The sequence below is a fragment of the Pantherophis guttatus genome, chromosome 1 (genome assembly GCF_059756535.1).
Source record: "Pantherophis guttatus breed Tessera chromosome 1, ASM5975653v1, whole genome shotgun sequence".
NCBI classification, from domain to species: domain Eukaryota; kingdom Metazoa; phylum Chordata; class Lepidosauria; order Squamata; family Colubridae; genus Pantherophis; species Pantherophis guttatus.
The window spans coordinates 146,100,655-146,127,029 of record NC_142063.1 but is presented as its reverse complement, the minus strand read 5'-3'; the positions used below and the strand labels follow the sequence as shown (position 1 = coordinate 146,127,029).

The window sequence follows — 26,375 nt, the reverse complement described above, 5'->3', positions numbered from 1 at the left end:
CAGTATTCTGCTTACTAGGGCTAAAAGAAAGTGTCTTTCTCCTCCACAACTTACGGTAATTAAAGTAGGACAATGCCTGCTGAATAGCACAAATGGAACTAAGCAAAAAAGTCCATACAGTCAAAAGATAATTAGCAATTTTACTTTTGCTCAGCCTACAAAAAATCTTTTTTATTCTAAAATGAGTGGTGCAGCCTACTTTAGTAGAGGGAGGGAAAGAGGAAAATTAGAATTTAAATAGTCATGTTTGATTCTAACCTACATAAATTTTCAACAAAACTCAGTATAAATAGTGAGGAGTATTTCATTTAAAGGTAAAACTTTTTTCCCAATCATAACCTTACATATTTATCATCTTTCCTTGATTTTTTTAATTTTTCCTTCATCAAATAAAATTAACTCCTAAGTCACTCAACTTCATTTCTTTCATCTAGTTATCACATTTCACTTGTTGAAGTGTTTTGTCTAAAGATGGTTGAAGTTTTTGTCTAAATATTTTCTCCATATCTTGTAACAGAACATACAAATTATCTTATTTTTCTTTCTTCAAAACAGTTCACATGATAAACATGACATCAACATCCTTCTCTTCTTGGAAAAAACCAAACTATTTTTGTATATCCTGAAATGTATTGTGAAAAAAAAAAAAAATCTGGGACCCGACTTTCTTTCAAGCTGTAGGGCTTGAAATATTTTCATTCATTTAATAAATCGCAAATGAGACCAAGCTCTGAGATAATTCACTGAGACACAACTTATATGAACATGATCTTATTTCTACCAGAACCGAAAAGGTTGGTCATTTTCATAGCAGAGTGTGTAGATTAGGAATACCAAGGAAAAAAGGAAAGAATACTTAAAAACCCAATAGATATACATCTATTAAGCATTCAGATTTCATTTTCCTGAAAATAGCATATGACCATTATTTACTTATTTGTATCCCACCTTTATTATTTTTACAAACAACCCAAGGTGCTGGCTAATATAAGTAACACACCTTCCTCCTCCTATTTTCACCTTGTGAGGTGAGTTGGGAAGAGAGAGAGTGACTGGCCCAAGGGGACTCAGACAGCTTTCACAGCCAGAAATTGTCCATGCTCTAGTCATTATTTATTTAATGTGTATTGTTGAAGCTACTTTGGGCAGCTTAAAAATGATAAAAGGGTAAACAAAGATAATACAAGACTATTAAAATTAAGGAAGATTAAATAAAGGTAAAAACTAAGAGGACAGGAAACATGGAGGTGGGGATGTTCTCTCTACAGCCATCCTCAGCATAAAGGACCCTATGCTCCAGGCCAACTGGCAGAACCGGGTGTTGAGGCTCTTCCAGAAGGCCAGGAGTGTGGGGCCAATCTCCCTTCCTGCAGGAGAATATTCCAAAGGGTTGGGCTGCAGCAGAAAAAGCTCTTCTGGATCTCAACAATCGAAATTTTTTGGCCTGGACTAAAATGGCTTCTTTGGCCTAAAGAAGGCCTGGACTAAAATCTGTGATTCTTGCAGATCCAGAATCTGCTGCAAGCATCATATACATCATATACTATATAAATCTACATATAGATACATCCCACATTCATTGAATTTTAACTGGCTCATTGGACCAACAGGCTTATCATAGATTTTCAAAAATATGTTATTAATATCTTAAGCATTTTCAAGGAAAAAACAACTGCATACAAACTGTTATGTGAGGCGTCCGTGATACTCTGAGCTTGGTTGTTTTCTTGCAGATGTTTCATTACCCAAACTAAGTAATATCATCAGTGTCCCTCATTCAACGCTAAGATACAAATATTCTCCTTTATTGAAACGGTTAACTTGTTAACAAGTCAGGAATAACTTGTGGGGTTTTTTCCTTGCTGAAGAAAACATTCATATTTGTAACAATAAATCCATAGAGTAAATTAGAAATACAAGCCATGCGTAAATCAGTTATAAATATAAATAATAAATAGAAGAAAACTGCATAAATAATTCTGGCAATAACTGCTGCAAAGGTGAATAGAAAATCAAAAGATAATGAATTATTTGTCATTTGTAGGTAGAAGATTTATGGAGGCTACTGAGACTGCTTAGCTAATTAAGAATTCAAACAGTGCTAAGAGCAATAAATTATCAGTGGATCAAAGAAAGAATTCAATGTGTGTGTGTGTGTGTGTGTGTGTGTGTGTGTGTATGTTTTTCTCAAAATAAGGAAAATAGTCTTTTATGAACACATTGTTTCTGTGTGTAATTAGAGAGGCAAAGTCTATACTTTACAGCCTCAAGGTCTTGCCTAATCCTGTCGAAACCTCATTGTAGTCTTAGATGTTCTCATAAGACCCACAAGTCTCTTCAGAAATAAGGGTGGAGAAAATAAGAGGCAAGCCTTTCTTTGAAATGGTATCACAGCAGTGCACATATACACACCCCATCATCATCCAGCATCTGTCCTTTTTGCATAGAACATTATCTGGATTTTCCCACTGCGAATGCACCAAAGTGTGCGTGCACTTTTGGTGTTTGTAGTCTAAAAACTCAAGGCCCACATGGAGGAGTCTCAGATCCTCTCTTCCCTACTGCCAATTGACAAGCTATGTTGGACTGCTTCCTTACTCTAACAGCACTGTAATCTAGCAATGCAATAAATATGAGTGTTTATAAGGAGAAGAAAATAAAAGTTCTGCCCTACTCAGTTATGCCGGGGTAGAATCAACTGGCTCTGTATGGTTACACTGGTTCTTATCATGGAGGTGTACAAAGTATCTTTAGCCAGGAATGCATTTTCAGCTTCACTTGGTCTGTTAACTATTTTATCTAGAGAGAGTGGACCTTCCAGTAGAAATACATACCTTTGTTACATTTAATCTTGATTATCATTACACACTTTATGTGAGATGGACTTTAAGTATGTCTTGTAATTACAACAGGTACAAAATGAAGAGAATTTGTTTCAAAGTAAGTCTAAAAACTTCGCAAGTGTATAAGCCTAACTACGCTTGAAGATAAACAGTTGCCGGGCTTTTTTATATAGTTTATATCAGTGGTGAAATCTAAAATTTGTTACTACTGGTTCTGTGGGCGTGGCTTGGTGGTGGGGTATAATGTGCCTGGTGGGCGTGGCCAATTTTTTTTTCTTTTAAAACCATTTTTTCTACAACCTCTTCGGCGAAGAGGTTGTAAAAAAATGCTTTCAAAAGGCTCTGACGATCCCAGCTGAGTTGCCTGATCGGCAGAGGCTTTTAAAAGAAAAAAAGCCTCTGCCGATCAGGCAACTCAGCTTGGATCGTCAGAGGCATTTAAAAGAAAAAAAAAGCCTCTGCTGATTAGGCAACTCAGCTTGGATCGTCAGAGGCTTTTAAAAGAAAAAAAACCTCTGCCGTTCAGGCAACTCAGCTGGGATCATCAGCTGACGATCCCTTTGACGATCCCAGCTGAGCCGCGCGATCATCAGAGGCTTTTTTTTTTTACTTTTAAAAGCATTTTTTCGGCCGAAGAGGTTGTAGAAAAAATGCTTTTAAAAATTAAAAGAAAAAGCCTCTGATGATTGTGCGGCTCAGCTGGGTATGGGGCGTGGGGGGCAGGTATTTTTGCTACCGGTTCTCTGAACCACCTGCCTCCATTGCTACCGGATCGGACAATCCGGTCCAAACCGGGAGCATTTCACCCCTGGTTTATGTCCAAGTTTCAGAGACCAATCAGTTTATACTGGTCTTACATCTTTAGAAATGCCTTCTCTAGGATGGAGGCATGTTACCCTTCAAAGAGTTCTTAAAACCTAGTCTGTGTATAGACAAAATTAACTGAGGTTTTATCCTGCTACTACTTTATCAGTTATATTTTGCCCGCATTATAGCTTATATGTTGAATGCTATCATTATTCAGTGTATTCGAAAGCATGCTATCACTCTCTTAAACTAATGCAAATGCATATGGTATGATGTATGGATATGCTCCCAACCAGGCACCTGCCTATTTCAAAAAGCTTTAAAAGTTGGAATGTAATGTATATTGTATACAATATACATAGTATATTGGCTGTAATTTTTGTAGGGTTAGGTGTTTGGTTTTATCTGAAAGTGAGGGAAGATGCTATGTATGAATGATTAGAATTAGGCAAATAAAATATATTAATACTCCTCACGGCTTAGGTTGAAAGTGCTCTACGGATAAGAATCAAACATGATTATTTAAACGGTGGCATCTAATGTTGTTTTTGTTATTGTAAATGAAGGCTGTTTTTATGAACCATTATAGAAAGAAAGAACGGTTTTAGCCAAAAGAGGAAATGGCCAGCACCTCTGAAACTGAGGTGAAGTCTGTCGTATTTAAATGCTTCATTTCATGAGTTCATTTTTCAAACTGATTTTTCTACGAAACTGGAAAAAAACTACACATTGCTATTTTGAAGATACTTTGTTTACAATCCTTTGTCTTACCTTGAATATGCCTCACTGAACTTAATGGTTAATTCTGAACAGCCATGTATAGGACTGCATTGCCAATCAGCTGCTTGTAGCGAAGTGACTTTCTCACAGCTCAGATGGAAAAATGGAACTCCAGATGACAAGTGGGTGTTCACAACACAACTTCTGAGCAGAATGAAGCCTTATGCTTCTTTATATCCATTTTTTCCTTACAACAAAATACTTTTTTTAAATAGCACACAATGTACTTCTCAAGTTTAACCACAGTTTATGGTAATTAGCGAACACGCAAATCAATTGAATTCAGAGACATTATAATAACTATAATTTTAGTCAGAATGGATTGCACTAAAATAAAATCATTAAACCTTGAGGCTGGGTATAAGCAAAATCAGTAGCAATGCACTGTATCCCCAAGCATCTGGAGACTACCAGGCTGATTGTGGCCATTCGGATTAGCAACAGCCAGAATATACTACCTAACCAGTCAGCATCTCAGTTCAGTTCCATATCTCTTCAATCACAAATATAGCTTTGAAATGTACACAAATTTGCTAAAAACCCTTCCTCCAATGCCACTGTTCACACACTGATGTAGAACCATGTTGTCAAGGGAAAGATGCTTTGAGCCTATAGTGATCCTATATGATTCACTCATCTATATGACCCTGAGATAATATGAATATATTATGCAACAGGAATTTATGCAGAAAGTATCACGGTTGATTGAGGCAAATGCATAAACATTTAGAAACTTGTCTGAGTTCAACAGAGCCAATTTCAACAGTACACTGGCTTGCTGTATTTGCTTTCCAAACCATCCAAAGGATAGAGTTTTAGCAAAAAGAAAAGAATTATCAGACTTCATCTAATCTTCATATTAAACTTGTATAGAATTCCTTTTTTCTTGTCAAATATTTCCCAAAACAGGAAACAGGAATTTTACAAAAGCAATAAACATTGAACTTCATGCAATGTTTTCATGGTGCTTAAAAAAAACAAGCCACTTGTGAATGTAGAGGAAGTTGTTGACTACAAACCAGAAGAACAAGTACAAGTCCTTTCAAGCTATGTTTATCATTATCGCAGAACACACAGCTTCATCTCCAAATGGAGACAGACTTGAAAATTGGCAGAAACAATTCCTTACCATCCATCTTAGAACACAGAACAAACATATGGCTATTTTTCTCTGTGGGTTGCCATCCCTGGCTTTGTCAGCACCACGTATCTGATGTTGTTTGTCATATATAAATACTTATAACCTTATTCAGCATGTCATATTAATCCAGTGCTTGTCCTATACAGTGAAACCATCGTTTATAGTTTGTTAATTGTATATTCATGGAAGAAGGCATTGGTTATCATTAAGCCCCCCCAATAACTACATCATATGCCTTAACATAACATGCAAACACGATCACTGTCTGATGTGATATTCCATGTCTACTTTATTTATCTGATGTTACATTCATTCTTATCTTCTGCTGAAAGAAAAGGAAAGAGGGGGAAAGTTCAATTCCAAACTTCTAATATCTTTCTTGCCCAATAGTTATTCTGTTTGTTTTTATTCTAGCTAAAGGCAGAATGCAAAAACTTCATGTTGCTTTGAATTCTTTAAAAAAAAAACTCTCTCCTAAAAGCTAAAGTGGTTTATAGCTAATGAAAACCAGCAAGTTCTTAGATTTTTAGTAATTAAAAGCTTTTCAAATGGGTCTGCAAAAGATTCAGATCTATAGTGTTTAGTGCATTTAAACTGAGTTTGATATAGGATATTTTCCCCCACTCTCTTTTAAAAAAGATTCAGAGGAGGCAGGATTTTATATCACACCATGTTTAGCTTCCCTAAAAGCAAATAAGAGTTTGCAACAAGTACATCCAGCTACACAATTCTTATTCACATACTGTAGAGCCCTATACACACCTCTTGGTTAAGGGTGTTTCTCAGATTAACAAATTGCAGTTTCTCTCCGGTAAAACTAGCTTTTATTTAAAATATCCCATAGAAAACCACCTTTACCTTGTTCGTTAAGCGAGTCTTCAAAACTATTTTTTAACTTTCTTAACGTTTCCAAAATTGTGTTTTCCTGCACACCTGCCAATATACCACATACAGGCTTCCTCACACCTTGCTTAATTAAAAAACCAGTTCTGGCCTTCTCACAGATCTTTGTCTTGCTCATATCTTTCATGTACAGACAGTATGTTCATTTAGCATGAAATAATTGCATGTAGACTGAGGTCCAAGATGTCTTCTTTGAACAATCCTTATAATGGTAACTCGTTCTTGCCTTCAAATATTACAAAAGTTAGCATATCCCTTATACATATGATGTCCCTTATCCAATTCTGTGGCTAAAACAAACATATAAAAATTATTTTGAGACAGAATCCTCCCAACAACCTTTAACCGCTTATCTAAACTTTTTGGAATATTATATTAATAAAATGTAAAATGGTCCCAGGAACAAAAGGTTAAATGAAAATGTTCTAGTTCCGTGATGGCGAACCTATGGCACTCGTGCCCGAGGTGGCACGCAGAACCATCTTTCCGGGCACGTGAGCTGTCGCCCAACTCACCTGTAGCTGCATGTGTGTGTGTGCCCAGCTGATGTTCGGGCCTCCGGTGCGCATGCATGCAATTCTGGAGATCCAGCTGGTCTTTGGCGCTCTCCTCTGCATGCATACGTGAAAGCTGTGCAAATGCGCAATGGTGCAGTTGCACAGTGCACGGGGGAGCCATGCGAAAGCTGCGCACATGTGCAGATGGTGCAACTGCACACACAGTGCACAGGGGATGTTGTGCAAAAGCCATGTGCATGCACAGATGGTGCGGTTGCATGCACATTGCACGGAGTGCGAGAATGCCGTGAACATGTGCAAATGGTGTGGTTGTGTGCGCAGCGCACAGGGGAGGAGCTGCACATAAGTGAAATGCGTACCTGTTTGGAACTCGGTGAGTAAAAGGTTCGCCACCACTGTTCTAGTTGATATCACAGAACTCCACAAAACAGTTCAAGGTAATGAACACCTGCATAAAACAAGAAGCCACTGAACACCTGCCTCTCCATCAACATTACTGCTAACTATATATTTGAGAACTGAAGATGCAAGTAAATACTGGTAGTCCTTGACTTACGACCACAATTGAACCCTAAATTTACGTTGTTAAATGAGACATTTGTCAAGTGAGCTTTGCTTCATTTTATGACCTTTCTTGCCAAAATTGTTAAGTGAACCACTGCAGTTGACAAGTTAGTAACAGTTGTTAATCTCGCTTCCCCATTGATTTTGCTTGTCAAAAGGTTGCAAAAGGGAATCACATGACCTTGGGATACAGGAATGGTTGTTAAGTATGAACCAATTGAACCTCTTCCCATCCTGCTTACAATCTTTTTGGAATGTTGCCTTCTGGCAGAAGATACACAATAATTAAAACTCGGACCACATGTTTTCTGAATAGTTTTTATCCCGGAGCTATAATTGCACTCAACAATGAACTAAAGTGCCACCATCACTGAGCTGTTGGACAGCATTGCTTGGTCTATTGTGTGGATGTTTGGGTGGTTTGGGGTGGGGAATTTGTGGTTGGTGGGGGGGTGTTTGGGGATTGTTATGTGTGTTGGACCTGGTCTTTGGGTGTTAAGTGAATTTCGTTGTATGGGTATACTGTGTATAGCCGTACAATGACAATAAAGTTATTACTATAATTGTCAAGCATCTGAATTTTGAACACATGATTGTGGGGCTACTACAAAGGTCGTTAGTGTGAAAAATGGTCCTAAGTCACTTTTTTCAGTGCTGGTGTAACGTTGAATGGTTGCTAAATGACCTGTTGTAAGTCAAGGACTACCTGTACCTATGTCAGGGAATGCTATCAATAAAGCTGGATACTTTTACATTTTTTAAAATGATGGGTGAAACATGAAGGAGACCCCACAAAAAGGGCAACTGAGAGGTTACGCACCAGAGACAAATTCCTTGTGTGTCTAATCACAGTTAGCCAATAAAAAATTTTAATTCTTTGCTTCCTCCCACCCCTAGTTATTATCCTCAATTCCATTGTGCTTCCAAACAAGCAGTAACCACTAATTATATTCTCTATAATACATATTAAAAGACTTGTCTGACTTTCACGAGATCAGAAGATCACCCAGAACAATTACTTCAAACCATGAGTTCCTACTCCCACAAGATACCATTTTCTCCTGCTCTGTATCTCGCCTAAGAGGGAAGGGCTTATTTCTCTTCAGGGTCATTCTTATCCTCTCTCTTGAATTAATGGTTTAAAAACTGGTTCCTCAAAACATCAAGCAAAATAGGTCACCTAGTCTCCCGTAGGTTGCTGTTCCACATTGAAAATCAGCTTATTTCTCAAGTTTAATATAGCCCGCTAATTTTACAACCAACCTGCATATACTAGAAATCCCTCATAGTCAATCCAGTTTTTTTCAATTTCAGCAGCAGATATTCAAGTTGCAATAGACTCCTAAATCAGTGGTGGGTTTCAAAAATTTTTACTACCAGTTCTGTGGGTGTGGCTTGGTGGGCGTGGCATGGCTTGGTGGGCATGGCTTGGTGGGCGTGGCAAGGGAAGGATACTGTAATATCTCCATTCCTTCCCCACTCCAGGGGAAGGTTACTGCAAAATCCCCATTTCCTCCCAATCAGCTGGGACTCGGGAGCCAGAGAATAGATGGGGGCTGAGCCAGTCAGAGGTGGTGTTTACCGGTTCTCCAAACTACTCAAAATTTCCACTACCGGTTCTCCAGAACTAGTCAGAACCTGCTGAAACCCACCTCTGTCCTAAATATTTTGGCAGGAGAAGACAGCAAGGTGTCCTCCAGACATTCTGGATTACAGTTCCCACAATTCTTTATTATATGGCTAGGGCTGAAAGGTATAGAACTCCAAATCTTCCAGAATACATCAGGATGAGTTACTACTTTCAGTTTCTTGTCTCTGACTCATCATCTACCTGATTGTCTTGAAATACACCTTCCTGTAACCATGTGTAGCTGCAGTCTCTAACTACAATAGACTCGACTTCTGCCTCCACAAACTACATTATGGGCTCACATTAAGGCACAATGTTATTTAAATGCTGTATCAAATTAACCCCATACATGATGCTGAACAAAAACTGATCAAATCATGTTATTAAAGTATTTGTATTCCAACCAAGGAAGGAGACTTTGGATGTGGTGTAAGCAGCTGACAGTGTAACAAAATGAAATACTTATGCCAGAATTAGACCCAAGTACTATACATCTCTATACAATGTATTTTGATAAAATATGTGAAGATGTTTTTGCTGTGAAATTATTTTTACCGTGTTTGCTATAATAGATAATTCCCTCTCTAATTTTGTGCCAAGTACAGTAAAAATGCATGATATCACTATAAATTGGAATGACCACACAGGATTAATCTTTCCTTCTCAACTGTCTCCCACTTCTGTGCCAGAAAAGGTTAAGCCTCCCTCATCTTACACATTCTCTATGAAATAAATAAAAAATACAGACGAAAATATATTTGATAATACAGAGTCATTTTCAGGCAACTATGTTCTGAAACAGTTTCTCTATCCCAGGAAATTATTAATAAAAGCGAAGTTTTAAGATTTTCGTTATTTATAGTAACCAAATATTACACAAAAATGGCTATTTTACCATATTTAAGATTACTTCAATATTTTAATAACCCATATTTTGGCAATTATGGAAATTAACAGCTGTCAAGTATTTTAGACTTCCACAAATATTCTATCACTTTTCTTTTTTTCTTATGAACTTTGTAACTTTTTAGGAAAATGTGTACAATTTAGTTTTTAAAATGTAAAAAATAATAATAGAGATGATTCACTACCAAAATGTGTTAGATTCAAGAAATCAAAAAATAACTCCTATCATCTGAGAAAAATTGCTAAAGATGATCCAAAATCTCCCTCCCCCCACAAGTATTACGCTCCCACGTAACACCTCTCCTGCGCGAGCTGCATTGGCTCCCGGTGGTCTTCCGGGTGCGCTTTAAGGTGTTGGTTCTCATCTTTAAAGCGCTCCATGGCTTAGGGCCAGGGTATTTGCGAGACCGCCTGCTGCCACCGATAACCTCCCACCGGCCAATACGCTCTCACAGAGAGGGCCTCCTCGGGGTGCCGTCGGTCAGGCAATGTCGGCTGGCGGCCCCCAGGGGGCGAGCCTTCTCTGTGGGGGCACCCGCCCTGTGGAATGAGCTGCCTCCTGGAATACGACTGATCCCGGACCTCTGGACCTTCCGTAAAGCCCTGAAGACGTTTTTATTTCATCAAGCCGGCCTAGCCTAAATGGTTTTTAATTGGGATTTTAAATTTTATGGATTTGGGGTTTTAAATTTGGGTAGCCAATGATTTAATTCTTTTAATTATCTTAACTTTTGCATTTGTATGTTTTTTAATTTTGGCTGTTCACCGCCCTGAGTCCCTTCTGGGAGAAGGGCGGTATACAAATTAAATTAATAAATAATAAATAAATAAATAAAGTATTTGCCTATGGGGTAGGGGGGTGGGGAAGCAAATCTAAAGCAATCTTATGATGTGGTATGATACTATTAAGGCGTTTTAAAATATTTAGATTAAACAACCATTAAATTTCTTTTTCTCTAAACTACATAATGGCCAATCCAAAGGAAATGTAGGAAAGCAGTTATCTGATCTTTCAATTCTTTCAAAAGCAGTTGTAAGAAGGCACAAATTGGATAAAACAGGGAAAGAGGAATAACCTTTGCCTTTTGTTCTATTTTCTTCGTTGTATCTATTCCTTTTAAGCTGTTATTTACCACAGTAGAGAACACATTACTTGAATAAAATCACCTGGGTTCTAAAGCAATATGAACAGATCGTTTTATTTTTGTATAACACAATGAATCAGCCTATCATTGTTTGTTAGTTTATATCCCACGTTATTTTTACAAATAACTCAAAGTGGTGAACATATACAATACAGCTTCCTATTTTCCTGACAACAACCTTGTGAGGTGGGTTGGGCTGAGAATGACTGGCCCAAGGTTACTCAGCTAGCTAGCTTTCATAGCTAAGATGGGACCTCAACTCAGAGTTCCTTGCTTTCTAGCATGGGTGCCTTAACCACTACACCAAACTGGCTTTCAGTTTGGTTAGTACTCAATTTGTGTAAACTAGCCTATGTAGTAACTAATTGGGCTAATTTCACTAACCATGATTAACTATGAATATTGGGTCAGTTTGGCATACAAATACAGACTTAGTGTAGGAAAACAGCAGGTAAGCATTTGCATTTCACACCAATCCCTATGTCTTCTTACAAAAGAAATTGAATAGCTAATTATGGATCTCCAATAGAGGTGGTATTCAGCAGGTTCTGACCAGTTCTGGAGAACCGGTAGCAGAAATTTTGAGTAGTTCAGAGAACCAGTAAATGCCACCTCTGACTGGCCCCGCCCCCATCTATTCTCTGCCTCCAGAGTCCCAGCTGAAGGAAATGGGGATTTTGTAGTAACCTTCCCCTGGAGTGGGGTGGGAGATTTTACAGTGTCCTCCCCCTGCCACGCCCACCAAGCCACACCCACAGAACCAGTAGTAAAAAAAATTGAATCCCAAATTTGAATTATAAAAGTGTTAATTATAATCCCGTAGTTCTTTATGTGGCTTTATCATTTCCACAGTATTTTATCAGAAGGGGAGGGGAACGCAAGTCCTCCCTTCTGAAAGTAAAATGCTGTTACTACCTATGAAGCAGAAACAAAGAGAACTCACAATTTGATCACCGGAATCTATCTTGAGGGACTTCACATTTGGAAATTCCAAATGCTGCCCATTAGTGCATACATGAGCATGCAGAAAATGCAGACAAAGTAGCCTTTTTTTCTGACAATACATTGATGTTTATTAATCAGTTATTTAAATAATGGCTTGTAGTTACTAGCGTGGAGTTTGACTTGATGTAAAAGCTTGTGTCTTGCTGTGACTTATATTTTAAAAATTATTTTCTAACCTAACAATTACACATTTTCCCTATTTATGTGAATATCAAAGGTTTCCGATTGTGTCAGTGGAGAGCAAGGTACAGACTTTATACCTGCTTTATAAACACTGGTTTTCTTTGGAGACCTTCTAGGTCTAGTCTGTTCGCAAATTTTTTAAATGAAAATGGATTAAGGGGCGCAATATCTTCTTATTTTTCCAAGGCTATTTGAAATGACAAGTTACATTCTGTACACAATTAAAATGCAAGTAGAAAAATAGGGACCTTTGGTGGGAAGGTAACAGTGTTCCGTGCGCCTTTGGCATTTAGTCATGCCGGCCAGATGACCATGGAGACGTCTTTGGACAGCGCTGGCTCTTCGGCTTTGAAACAGAGATGAGCACCGCCCCCTAGAGTCGGGAACGACTAGCACATATGTGCAAGAGGAACCTTTACCTTTACCTTTACCTTTTTAAAATATCTAGAGATTTCAAAATAGGTGAATATGATGGAACGTAATGAAAATATGCAAGACCAATACTCATAACTTTTATCCAATAATCATTTTGACCCACCTCTGGTAGTACATGATAAAGTCAAGATTTGGAACTACATTCAAATGCATATAAATATCATGATATTCATATTCAGAAGCAACACTGGATATTCAATTAATATTTATCTAGATAAATAGCTTAATGACTCCCAGATTCACATTTACATCATGTAACTTGATGCATTTCTTTATGCAAAGAAACAAACCTCTTCTATATACTAAGTATTATGCCACTGAAATAAAGCCAGTTTTGCTTTATAAAGCAAATTGGTAATATTTTACTTGCATGTCAAGTATTATAAAAATTATAACAGGCCACTATGCCTTAATTCTAAACATATTTCCATCTAGCTCACTGATGCAAAAGGCAGACTTCATTTATGTCTTCCACATGTTCACATTATATATACATTCATGTGTATTTTAGATGTACTTATGTACAGACATGTGCATGTATCAATTTTGTTCCATGGTCGTACTAATTATATCTTTGGGAACAAGTGCATGAGAAATATCTTCCACATAATATGGCTTTTCTGCAGCTACTATATTAATGTAACACAAAAACGTAAATGAGCATATCACACACTTCCTTTTATAGCATAGTTGCTAACACCAATGAGTGAACAGTTTTGACTCATCCCACCTTTTCTCCAGGAACTCGAGGCTGATGCTCCCTTCTCCAATTTTCTCCCAATCACCTTGTTAGAAAGACAGAGCTGAAAGAGAATGATTGGCTCAAAGTCATCTAATGACCCTTCATGGCTACGGGTTATTGGCGGCCCATCTTACCATAGGATAACTCTGACTTACAGTTACATCTCAGGTAAAACATAAAAACTTAAAATCAAACATTAAAATCAAAGATACATGGAGAGAGCGGGGGTGGAGTGAGGGGGTAGGTGGGATCTGTTATTACTCAGTCAAGCACCCCCATTGCACTCTTCCCGCACTGGGGTACCACGTCAATTGGTGAGCCAGGTCTTTATGCCCTTACGAAAAGACAGGAGGGTTGGGGCTAACCTCACATGGGGGGGGAGATGTACCAGAGGGCAGGAGCAACAGCAGAGAAGGCCCTCCTCCTGGACCCCGCTAGCTGGATTAATCGGGCTGACGGGAACTGCAGCATGCCTTCTCTGCCAACACGAGTAGTACGAGCCAATCCCATGGGGGGGTGTGTGTGAGAGAGACAGTTCCTCAAGTAACCTGGACCCATAAAGTTTCTGGAACTTTACTCGCAAGGGAGCTGAATAAAATGGCAAATCTTATAGCCCCTTTCTCCAATCCCACACCCTTTGGGATGCTCACCCGGCATGAGGATAATTGGCAAGAGAACTGATATTTGTATCTACATTCATTGCAGAGGACAGGATTACAAGAGAGTAAGCATGTTCACAATGGAGAAATCACATGGACTGGAATGCCCTAGCTGCTTAGGAGGCAAAAAATAAATAAATCCTTCAACGTGAAATTAGGGTCTGGTCCGTGTCAGGCAGCAGAATCAGCCAGCTGGAGAAGGGTTCTAGTTAACTAGCAATTAAGGACATAGAGCTGAGATTGTTAACTCTTTAGGTGCTGCACTGCAGAGAACAACGGCCTATGAAGAGATAGCTTCTTTAATGCATCTCTCTACTGAAGGGGGGGGGGAGAAAAAGGCACAGGACCAGGGGTGAAATCCAGCAGGTTCTGACAGGTTCTGGAGAACCGGTAGCAGAAATTTTGAGCAGTTTGGAGAACCAGTAGCGGAAATTTTGAGTAGTTCGGAGAACCGGCAAATACCACGTCTGGCTGACCCCTGAGTGGGGAGGGAATGGGGATTTTGCAGTATCCTTCCCCTGCCATGCCCACCAAGCCATGCCCACAAGCCACAACACGCCCACAGAACCGGTAGTAAAAAAATTTGGATTTCACCACTGCACAGGACTGATAGTAATGGCAAACATGTGACTGAGAAATGCTGATAAAATTGTAAATATGAGCATTGGTCAAAAAGTTGCCTTTTCATCACTATGGTAACTGCAAAAACTCGCTGACTGACGCAGTCGCTAAACAAGGACTACCTGTATAAATAATCAGTATCAAAGATGTAAAGGGAGATGAGTAGTTAAGAAATACGAAATATAAATAAATATTTGCTAAGATTCATGCATGCCATATAAATAATAATATCCTGATTATTAAGTTTGTATGTCACTTGACTCTCAATGACTCTCAGCTTTTTCTTCTACTTCTGCTTTCTTATCTTTAAATAATGTTCTTCATAAAATTTCTCCAGGAAACTATACTGTATGAAAAGACATGACACTTTAACACATCAAACTCAACTGTTGTGTGATCTTCATTTCTATCAGTAAGCTCATGAATAAAGAAATGTTAAACTTTTGAGAACCCAATCTTGCTAGAACTAAGCATCTGCATATTACATAATTGTTTTTATATTATAAAATACAATTAGAAAGCAGAATTGTTAAATAATGAAAGTGTGTTAACTGGGTGACAGCCTTAATAAGTTTGTTCTTCTCAGAAGTGATGCTTTTCTGAAGACATTTAAACTCTCATTTGTTTCAAATGGTATAGTGCAGTGCTGGCAAACCTTTTTGGCACTAAGTGCTGAAACAGGAGTGTGCGCGTGCGGAAACCGGAAGAGCAGCCATCTGGTGCACATGTGCACACCGGGTGGCTGCTCTTCTGGTTTCCAGCACACACATGCGCACCGCCCACCTGGTCTTCCGGTTTCTGGTGCACAGGCACGGGCAAAGACAAGCTGGCTGGAGCGCATACACCTGCCGGAAACCAGAAGATCATCTTCCCAGTGCACGCATGCGCACGGGACACCTGCTCTTCCTGTTTCTGGTGCATGCATGCGCCCCAGCCAGCTGGTTTTCGCACCTGCATACACGCCAGAAACCGGAAGACCAGGTGGCTGGCGTACACGCGCACGCCGGAAAACCGGACGAACAGCCACTCAGCACACACATGTGCACTGGGCGGCTGCTCTTCCGGTTTCTGGCACACACACATGCACACATGTGGGCAAGCTCCTGTTTCGGCACTTGGTGCCGAAAAGATTTGCCAACACTGATATAGAGGGTTGGACTAGAAGACCTCCAAAATCCCTCCCAACTCTATTATTCTGTTATTCATTAAACAGCCTGGCACTACTAAGTTTTTTATTCAGTTTTTCTTAAGTGATAACACCTAAAATGGTAAACAAGTATGACCCTTAAAGTCTTAAAATATTTCCTTTTATTAATCAAGCAAAACTTTAACCAACTTTTTCATAATTCTGTAATTCTTGTTTTCAGATATAATCCTATGCATTTCAGTGAAACTTATTCCCCAGGGGGCTATCTTCAGAACAGAGGGACTAAGCTGTTGGCTAGATTGATACACTTAATGACTGAAACTTACTGCTAAATTGTTACGCCTAAGCAATTATATCCTTTTAGAATGGAATATTTAGATTCCTTTTAAAAATTATCTATCAGCAATTCAGTAATAAGCAACTCTGGACAACCACCGGTAGGATAACATTGAGACTGAGATCACATTACCACAAAAAGCAAAAACAAGCACAAAATACAGACACATTGTAAATCTTGGCTTAGAGATATGTATGATCCATCCAGAAATATTGTCTGTCTGTGTCTCTCACACGCACATTAAAAATCCATATGAAGTTTGTGCATCATTTGCAAGATGAAATTATTGTGATATTATTATAACATGTTATGTTATATGGTCAATAACCATGTGTGGTAGTTAACCCAAAATATAAAACTATATGGCAATCTCTGTAGCAAGCAAGAACAAGTGGTATTCTAAAAAAAGCTTTTCCTCAGAATATGCATCTTTATGACGAAATACCTTTAAAGCCTAAATCAACCGAGCTGAAAATAATTCACAAAAGGTTACTTTTCCAACTTCTCCCTTCTTAATCTACCTCAACTCTCCCCCCAAAGTCTAACAAGATATTTATCTAATTTACTTAATAAAGAATTAAATTTCTATATCACCAAAGCAACCATATATTTCTGTCACTTTAGAGTAAGGGAGTGTTTCCCAAACTTGGCTATTTTAAGATGCATGGACTTCAATTCCCAGAATTCCCCAACCAGTATGTCTGGTTGAGGAATTCTGGGAGTTGAAGTCCATACATCTTCAAAGGGTCAAGTTTGGGAAACACTGGAGTAAGGAATAACAGCAAAGCATCTACAATGTACAATCAAGAATTTGTACATAATTATCATTCTCTCCTGTTTTGTGTGCCTTTTATAATTATTTTTAAGTGTGATTGTTTTATGTATTTATTGTTTTTTAATTAAGTGTTGCACGCTGTCCAAAGTAACTTTCATGCAAAATGAGCAGTTATACAAATATGAAAAATAAACAAATTTAAGATCTCTAGAAATAAGGGTCCTTTTGAAAATGCGGAAGAGGACAAATTTGGTCTTCCTTCAACACATTGCTGCAACTCCTCCCACATCATTCAAAAATCTTGAATAAAATGACATATTGTAGAGGTCACAATTGGGCATAAGGGAAGAAGCAGATGAAAATCTCCATCTATTAACCTTCTTAAACTAGATAGGACACATGCTAGGCATAAAATAAAATAGAAAAACAGTTTACCATTTTATATCCACAGAGCTCATATCCAGAACCACAAGAGTTAGATTTATTTTTGTGCTACAGCTCCCACGTGGAATAATTCTAAAAATAGTCCTCTCATCATAGTTATAATATGTAAAAACCACTAACCACATCCACATTATGTCTTTTTAACAATTGTATTGTTAAAATTATGTTTAGCAATTATACGTTTTATAGTTACAAAGGCGCTTAAAATTATGATATATGAAATCCATTTACATGACAACAGAAGGAATCCAAACATGTCACTCCTGTACGCAGCAGTCACCGTGAAGGGGGGGGGGAATCACCCTTTTCATGTGCCTACATAATGTAAGGGAAACATATGGATGTAAACGAGTCTTTTGATGTAGGATTGTAAATCATTTCAAGCTTCTGCAATCATAATTTGGTGGCATACATCAAGAGAATCATATGTATGCAATATAAAGGTCTCTGCAGGAATCCATTTCCTGGATCATATTAAAAGCAATGGCTTGCAAATTGAGTGTCCATTGTCCTTCCCAGGAACAGAGCAAATCCAGAAGAAAGTAATCTGGAAATTCTCCCTTCCCCATAGGTCACATGTACTGTAGATGGGTAAACTAGCACGGACAAGGCCGGAAGTCTTTAATTTTTCCACTTTTACGTTTGTAATTGTAATGGTGATGCTGCTGTGTTCTTCTTCTATTAATAAACCAATTGGGATCCATTTATTTTATAAATAAATACTTCAAAGGGAAGAGCTCTTGTTCAAGTGTATTTCTTTTCCCAAATATCCAGTTCTATCCTCTTTTTCCACTCCATATAAATCAGTCAGGACCACTGAACAGGGTCAGTTTTCATTTCAGTGTTTAGGAAGGAGAGGTTTCAATCATCGGTTTCTCTGCACTTCTAAAACCTTGTAGAGTTCCTTTAAATATGTTTATAGTGTCTTCTCTTAGAAGTGATGATGTCATTTTTGTAGGATTAGTCATTAAAATTGCACAAAATCAGCATTATAGTATAAACAAGCTGGTAAGTAGATGCCATTCATTCCCACAAACTAAAAATAATGCAGCTGTGAGTTGGGATGAACGTTGTATGACTGTATATGCTGATAAATCAATTACCTGCAATACTATTGCAGTGCAATAGGAACAATATAGGTCAAAAGAACTGTTGTATCCCCTGGCAATGGAAGGAATAAAGAATTCCTACAGGCAAGTCTTTTTCTACAGATGACAAGAGAATGTACTGCTCCCTGTAATACACAAACTTCTCCCAATCATAATAATGGAAATTTCCCAAGGTATAAATGATTATTTGATTTCAGATTTTCTATATGATTATTTCTAAGATACCATCTTTTTAAAATAGATTAGACCTTATTTTTATACCTCCATCAATCCATTTTGGGTTTAGAAAGTTTTCAAAGGCTTTTTAAAGTTCTAAGTCTGGAAAACATCAAATAATTTTCACAACCTAGTTTTAAATATTAATATACTTGGCTTAACTAGAAAGTGGTTTGCATAATTCAAGAGAAACTTCCTCTAGATGGCATTTTTTCCTTAAACACATATACTTTACTACAGATTCCACAGCTGACTTTAAAATGATGTCCTCCAATTCAGAACTGCTATGGCATCGATCGTACAAGACTCCACAGTTAAAGGCAGAAAATGTCTCTTTCCTAGAGGCAGCGATGGGAAGCAAGCAGTTCTGGAAAAGAACCAAGTATGCTTTGGCCTCTATAGTAGACCTAATTTATCATCATTTGGACATTCCAGTGGTTAGCTTAAACCAAGAAAGCAGGAACAACTGGTACTTTATACTGTTGAGCAAAGTAAAGTTCCTATCCTATCGAAGTTGTAGACATGTCCTGCACATCAAGAGCAATCTTCACATTTGCCCTCTCATAACAAACAGATTTAAATAAATATCATAGCATCCAATTCCTAATTAGTGTTCTTCAAAAATTAGGAAGTCTCATAGTAGTTCTATATCCCAAAACACACGCACATAAATAAAATCAGCTTTTAAAAGGAAATTCTGAAGGATGTAAGATATTGCCTTCATTTCCTCTTGTAATGCAAGCTGGATATTATGCTAGGGTTTCTTTTTAAGGCCACAGACCAAAGTTTATAGCTGACAGACAAATTCTGCAAACAGTTGATAATTCAGTCTACTCTGCCCGATTTTTTTTTAATGGAACAGCTAGATAAAGCACATAATGGTTTTGTCTATGTGTTTGTGCATGTGTGTATGTATTTTTTGGTCTCATTTATTTAATTGGATTATCTATCTAGTCTTGGGACTTAAACACAGAACAGATAATATTTTAGATCATATCTGTGTAGAAATATTGACAATTCAAAAGGGTTCAAAAGCCTTTAAGCACCACTGTTTGTGTATGTGCATGCACATGTGCATACACACTAACAAACACAATCAAAGCAATGCAGGGGTGAAATCCAGCAGGTTCTGACAGGTTCCAGAGCACCGGCAGCGGAAATTTTGAGTAGTTCAGAGAATCGGCAAATACCACCTCTGGCTGGTTCCAGAGTGGGGTGTGAATAGAGATTTTGCAGTATTCTTCCCCTGGCGTGGGGTGGGAATGGAGATTTTGCAGTATCCTTCCTCTGCCACACCCACCAAGCCACACCACGCCCACAGAACCAGTAGTAAAAAAAATGGATTTCACCACTGAAGCAATGGTAACTTCTTTTGATCCTAGTAAGCAAAAGAACCATACTATTAGAAAGAAATTTTAATAAACACGTTGGTAAAGTAGTATGTTTTCCCCAGGCAGAAAACCTTCAACCCAAATATTTATGGGTCATTTTTGTTGTTGCCACAATAGGAAAAATGGAGAAAACGTGAAAAAAGGAGGGAAAACACAATTCCAATTAAAGCTTTTATTTTAGTTCAATGAAGCTTAGAACTAAAGGTTTGATCATTTAGATTTTAATTAAGATGCCATGGTTTGGGCAACAATTTGCTTTATATATTAAACCATCACTGGGATTCACACATCATCTTAACCCAAAATTTGTTTTCAAATAAACCACAACACTTAGTTTACACTAAACTAGTACCAAGGAAATTGCCTGACTCCTCAGTATCATTTACAATTTAATTAGTTTTATAACATGTACAGATTTTGAATCAGTATCCAACATAAATTTCAATTACCATGTTTCCCCAAAAATAAGACCCTGTCTTATATTTTTTTGAACCCTGAACTAAGCACTTGGCCTTATTGCCATGCACTCAAAACCCGATTGGGCTTATTATCAGGGGATGTCTTATTTTGGGGGAAACAGGCTAGCAATCATTTGGGAATATTTTAAATTAAGTTTCTAAAAACCTTGTTAAATGATGAGCTCAACATTTGTCTTTCAAATTTCTTCAAAATGGATTATAACAGTTTATAATTCACAGAGAAGCTGACAGTTACCTTGGCTTCTATTATTTTAAAGTGAAATAACTCCATCTGAGCACTATTGTTTCATTCCATTTTGGGGGGGATGGGGGGGAACACCTAAAAGCCAAAATGTTAATGTAGATTTAGTATTGTTTAACAAACAAACAAACCACACCCACCCTGATTTCCAGAGAGGAAAAAAAGATCCCTGAGCCGCTAATGAACACAACACTGCTCTGCCCGCTACCATATCTGAGCTGTAAAATTCAGATGACCGCAAGATGGCACTATATATAACACATACTCTCTGCTGCCATCCAATTGTACCCCAGATTCTGGAGCCCAAATATGGTAGCTGTAAACTTTATTGTAGTATCCCATCTTTAGCACTTCTGTTAAGTGTTAGCACTTCTATTATGTTCAAGGTGCTCAACCCTGTTTAAAGAGAACCAGATTTAGATATCACATACAAATAATTTTTCAAATCTCAATTCTTGGAAATTAAGATTTTGTTATTCATCTTTTCCACTTTTATTAATCTTGGGACTTTGGATATCCTACTGTCAGATAGTATGTACTGCTATCCATATACAATAGAAGTCAATGGAGTCATAACTATATATGACAGAACAGTATTAAGAAAGAACTATGAGTATCACCAACAAAACTTCAGTGTTATCTAGGGAAACATTCCATAATAAGTATTAATAGTTGCTGCACCCACAATAACAGTTTCTGTACTGACAGCTAGTCTTAAGAGCTAAAGTATAAACAGAGTCTCCAACTTACTGCTAATCAGGTAGCTTTTGATAAACTATTTTTTTCCTCAATAGTCTCCCATGAACAATTTGGTGATCATATGAATTTGTAGAGATGGATTAGCATCGAACTATATACAAAACGTTTTAAAGATTCAAGCTATGTAACCATAAATTCTGAAAATTACCAGGATTAGTTCACGGTGTTTATTTGCTGTCATAGGATCCCTCCTTATACCAAGGCAGGCACTGGTTTATCTAGTTTAGCACTGTCAACTCTGCTTGGCAGAGATTGAGAACACTCAACAGGCAAGAACAGAATGTGTTTGGCCAATATGTGGCACAATGTGTTATGAAAATCCAGCTTGATTAGCTGACATATATTGGGTAAACTCAAGCAACTGAACTAATTACTAAACTTTGGTCAAATTAACTGTGGTAAGTATGTTGAAAAACATAGCCAGTAGCTCTCTGGTATTTCAGGTAAAATACTTCTTGCCCTATGGTAGGACAACAAGGATTGACTTTGACATTATTTACATGTAAAATATGTGCTCAGTGAACATTTCTAAAATGGGTATATATAAAACATTTAACCATTAGGAGACAATGGTTGTTGTGACACAATATATTCAGTTATAATATTGTCTGCTTGTTTGTGATTGCCCATGTGATGTGAACTCAGTCACTGCAGTTTGTAAATCATGGCTTAGCAAGTGGCATGAATGTAAAACAATTCTGGTTCATTGTTCTATCATTAAACAATTCACAATTTAGTATATGGACAGTAACTTAATTCACTTAACACACTTAAAACAACTGGGAAAGGGAGGTGTGGATAGCTTGTTCATGTACTTATTGGGCCAAGAGCAATTGTTAGTCAAACTATCCTTTCCTAGTCGATTATATCGTCTGTAGGACACAGTCCAAGTCTGGCTCAAAAAACACTCCACTCCAAAACAGGGTATCAAGGCAATACCTTCCAAGTCTCGATTGCAGACTATACTCATGATCTCTACTGCCTACTGGCCAATGGGGAAAAGGAAGTATTGATGTAATAAAGCCTTGTCAGTGCTTTTCCAACAAAAGTGCTTATCAGTTATGACTCCCAACTGGAGGAAATATTCCTAAAATGGCAACCCTTGAACCAACCACTGCATGGGTGTCAAACGTGCATCACGTTGCCACCACATCATGTATCGCAACATTTTTTTCCCTTCGCGGAGCTGGGGTGGGTGTGGCCTATGCATGATATATCCAGCCTGCGGGCCAACAGTTTGACACCTCTGCTTTTACTGGGACTGTCAGCAGCGAAGTAAAGGATTTGTGGCTAAGTGGTTTAGGTATTTTGAGTGAAAGGACCAGCTCCAGCTTGTACTGTATGTTTAAAAAATGGTAGAATGAGAAGAATCCCCAGTACACAGTAAAAGCAATCTCTGTCTTTAACAATACACCAATAATAATGAAAGCATTCAATGAAAACCTGGCAATGTATAACATAAAAATGAAGCCAGTTTATTAAATATTGTTCTGCTTGCTTCACTGCAGGTCTCTGTTCAATGGATTGGAATGATACCCCAAAGAGTTGCAGTTCAACTGCTGCAAAGATACGGTAGACAATGCCAGGGATATTTGTGGAAAAAGAATTGGATTAAAAGGAATTCACATATTACACTACACAAGCCATGGTTTATTGGAAACAAATGGCTAGGTTCTAAGAGCATGCCCTAAGACATGATTTACAATAGATAATGCCTGTACTAACGTAAGCCAAAACCAAACAAACCACATTCTGTCTTAGCACAATATATTAACACAGCCTTAAAATCATGCTTGACTCAACTTGTTTGAGCAAATAGGCTGTTCAACAATACACAGAAAAGAAAGGTTTTACATAAAACTTACGTTGAAGTAAGTTATATATTAAACCTGGACTAAATCCACAGGTTTTACTGAGAACAGGATTACCTCACCTTCCCTTTTGCCCAGATTATCCCTTCTTTTTCCTTACCCTCAATGGACAACTCTGTTACATTCATCTTTCTAACTGTCAAAAGACAAATAAACCAAGGTAGAAACATGCCACTTGATTTTGTACCTTTCGACTTCTAATTACAGATGACATTTACTTGATAAAGGCCAATACAAAGTAAGTTGTCTATGTTGCAAAACAACATTTAATCTTGAATATTTTCACATACACAGACATCATCATTTGTATATAGGATACACAATAAGCACACTTAACTGAGAGGAAAAAATAAAATGTGCTTGCTTACTTCTCTGTCAAAAAATATTATTTCACCTTTTCACACAAAAGCCTATTTGGAACATTTCCATTTGGAAACACCACTATAAGCTTAGCCTTCCTTTTTAAAAAAAACCATACCACCAGCTGCCTCAATCTTCCTTAAGCCTATTTTTCCAAGATGATCAATATACAACAGTATTAACTACCTCCTTCTCTGCCCTATATCCTATTTCCTAACAGAACATACAGAAGCATACTCCTGCGATCAATGTTTAACCTGAAAAATAACTTTCCAATGTTAAACTCTTGCTTTCTAATGTCAAGGGAGTTAGGATGACAGTACTGGAGATTACTCAGTGATGACATTAAAAACATTCTGCCTAGGCCTTAGGTTCTTTATTCTAAGAGAAATGCACAAATTTGAAGTGACCCTGGCTAAACCTTGCTGCCAACTTCTCTTAGAACTGTGCTGTTTTATGATCCTCCTAAACAACCCTAGGAAAATCACATCCACAAATAGAACACACCTCCAACAATTAATCCTGGGTCTGTTTTCCCACACATGCAGGTTGACTTCTATCATGCTCAACTAAGTTGTAACATTCCTCCAGCCATGTATAAAAATTGCCACCTGTGAAGTGACACTCAGGAGATGCCTTTGACAATTGGGCACACATGCCACCCAAGAACTCTTCTTTCCTTTAACCACTGACCTTGTCCCTATGTACCACGCAGCCCGTTTTATAACACTGGCTATTCCACAAAACCCAGTTTATCAAGTCTATGACTCATCCTCTGGGCGAGGAGATCCCGTTTTTTTCCTCAAATTCCCGAGTCCCGTGTGAACGCCACGTCGTGGTCATTTCGATTTCCTCTGGCGCCGGTGTGGTAAAGATCAAAATTGTTTTTGCCTCTAGCTTCGCCAGCCCCGCACCGCCTATAGGCCCTTGAAAACCTCGGCGTCCATGCCAGCCTACGGTGCCCACAATGGAATCCGATACGCGCAGCTTTAGAGCAGCTTTTTTTTTTTTTCCCAGCTCCACCCTCACCTGGGCTTCCACCTTTCCCAGAGGGCTAACCGGTCGGTCTGCGAATAAATAATCCCGAGAAGTGAGCAAAAAGGAGCAGTAAAAACGCCAAAGCTTCCTTGCCGCCTCGTGGTCGTCCGCGTTTTTGCAAGCCGGAGGAGACGGCACCCCCGAATTCACCGCCGCGGAAAGCAGGGAGCCTCAAATCTTTCCCGCACCTTTGCCCCAGCCAGAAACTTCGACCCGCTTTGCTTCCATTCAATAGACACGTTTACCTCTATTTCTATATCGGAAAGGCTGTAAACACCGAGGCGGGGGAAATCAGGGCGGATGCCTTTAGCGGTGCAAAGCGGGAGGCTCGGGAAGCGCCCTGCTTGTTGTCGTCGTCTCCGCCGTCGTTGTGCGAGCGGGCACTTACCGCCTTGGCTTGGCCGTCCAGCGCCTCTTAAGAAGGCGCTTCGGGGTCTCTCGGAGAGTCTCTCGACCGAGACTCCTCCAGTAGCGCCGGGCAGGCAAGGCAAAGCAAGGCGGCTGAGCTCATTGGAAGCCAGCAGCCCCAGTCCCCGCCTTCCGCGGTTCTCCCTAAGGCCGCCTTTACCCTGAGCAGCCAGTCTCGTGCTGGGGGAAGGGAAGGAGTTTCCAGGTTGCAAATGGATGCGTCGCGTCTTCCCCCTTTTCTCCTCCACCCCGTCGGATTTGGACGGCAGGGCAGGGCAAGGCTCGGCTGAGACTCCGCAGCTTAAGCCAAACCCACCCACCACCCACCCCCGGGCGCGGCCAACTCACCGCAGCAACCCCATTTCCATCCCCCCCCTCTTCCTCCTCGGTTCCTGCCCGCATTTCACCCTCCCCCACCCCGGGCGGCCAAAGTTCCTGTTGCTTGGTAAAAAAGCACAACTATCTGGGACCAATTAGCAGGAAGGGGCTCAGCAGGATTGCAGGCCGGGTTTTAGAGCCCCGGCCTTTGGCATTCCCGCCTCCCCCTCTCTTTTCCCAGGATCAACAAGGCGAGCTGGAAGCCAGGGTGGGGGAGGCCGGGGCATGACATTCAAAGGGGTGGGGGGAGCGGTATGGAGTCAGTCGGCCGAAGGGGGAAAAATGCAATTGACATCTGTCTGCTGCTGCACGTTGTTTTGCGTGATCTGTGGGGTTGTCCTTTTGCTGGCTGGGTTCAAAGAAAGCATCTCGGGTATCTTACCTGTGAAGTACGAAATAACCTGCGTGTTGCGACGGGCTTCCGCACACAATATAAGCGCTGCCATTGTGTGCACTTGGGAGTTCATTGCTGTGGTCCCATGAGACGCAGGTTTTTCACCTGAGGGGTTTTCAGGATTGCAAAGCGGGGTAAGGTGTTGG

General features: G+C 39.1%; 1 protein-coding gene across 10 annotated transcripts in view; it reads right to left on the bottom strand.

Annotated features, from left to right (window-relative positions):
* The window catches only part of TANC1 (tetratricopeptide repeat, ankyrin repeat and coiled-coil containing 1), a 159,908-nt gene extending 133,885 nt beyond the window's left edge, over positions 1-26,023 (bottom strand). Inside the window, exon 1 of one of the 10 annotated variants that reach the window (XM_087881918.1) lies at positions 25,438-26,023. The gene's annotated coding sequence lies outside the window, so the exon portion shown is untranslated. Of the gene's footprint in view, positions 1-7,351; positions 7,371-24,704; positions 24,775-25,294 lie in introns of those variants that run through there. The other 9 variants (XM_034425697.3, XM_034425687.3, XM_087881920.1 and 6 more) reach the window with 9 other exon arrangements.
* Positions 26,024-26,375: the final 352 nt, after the last annotated feature.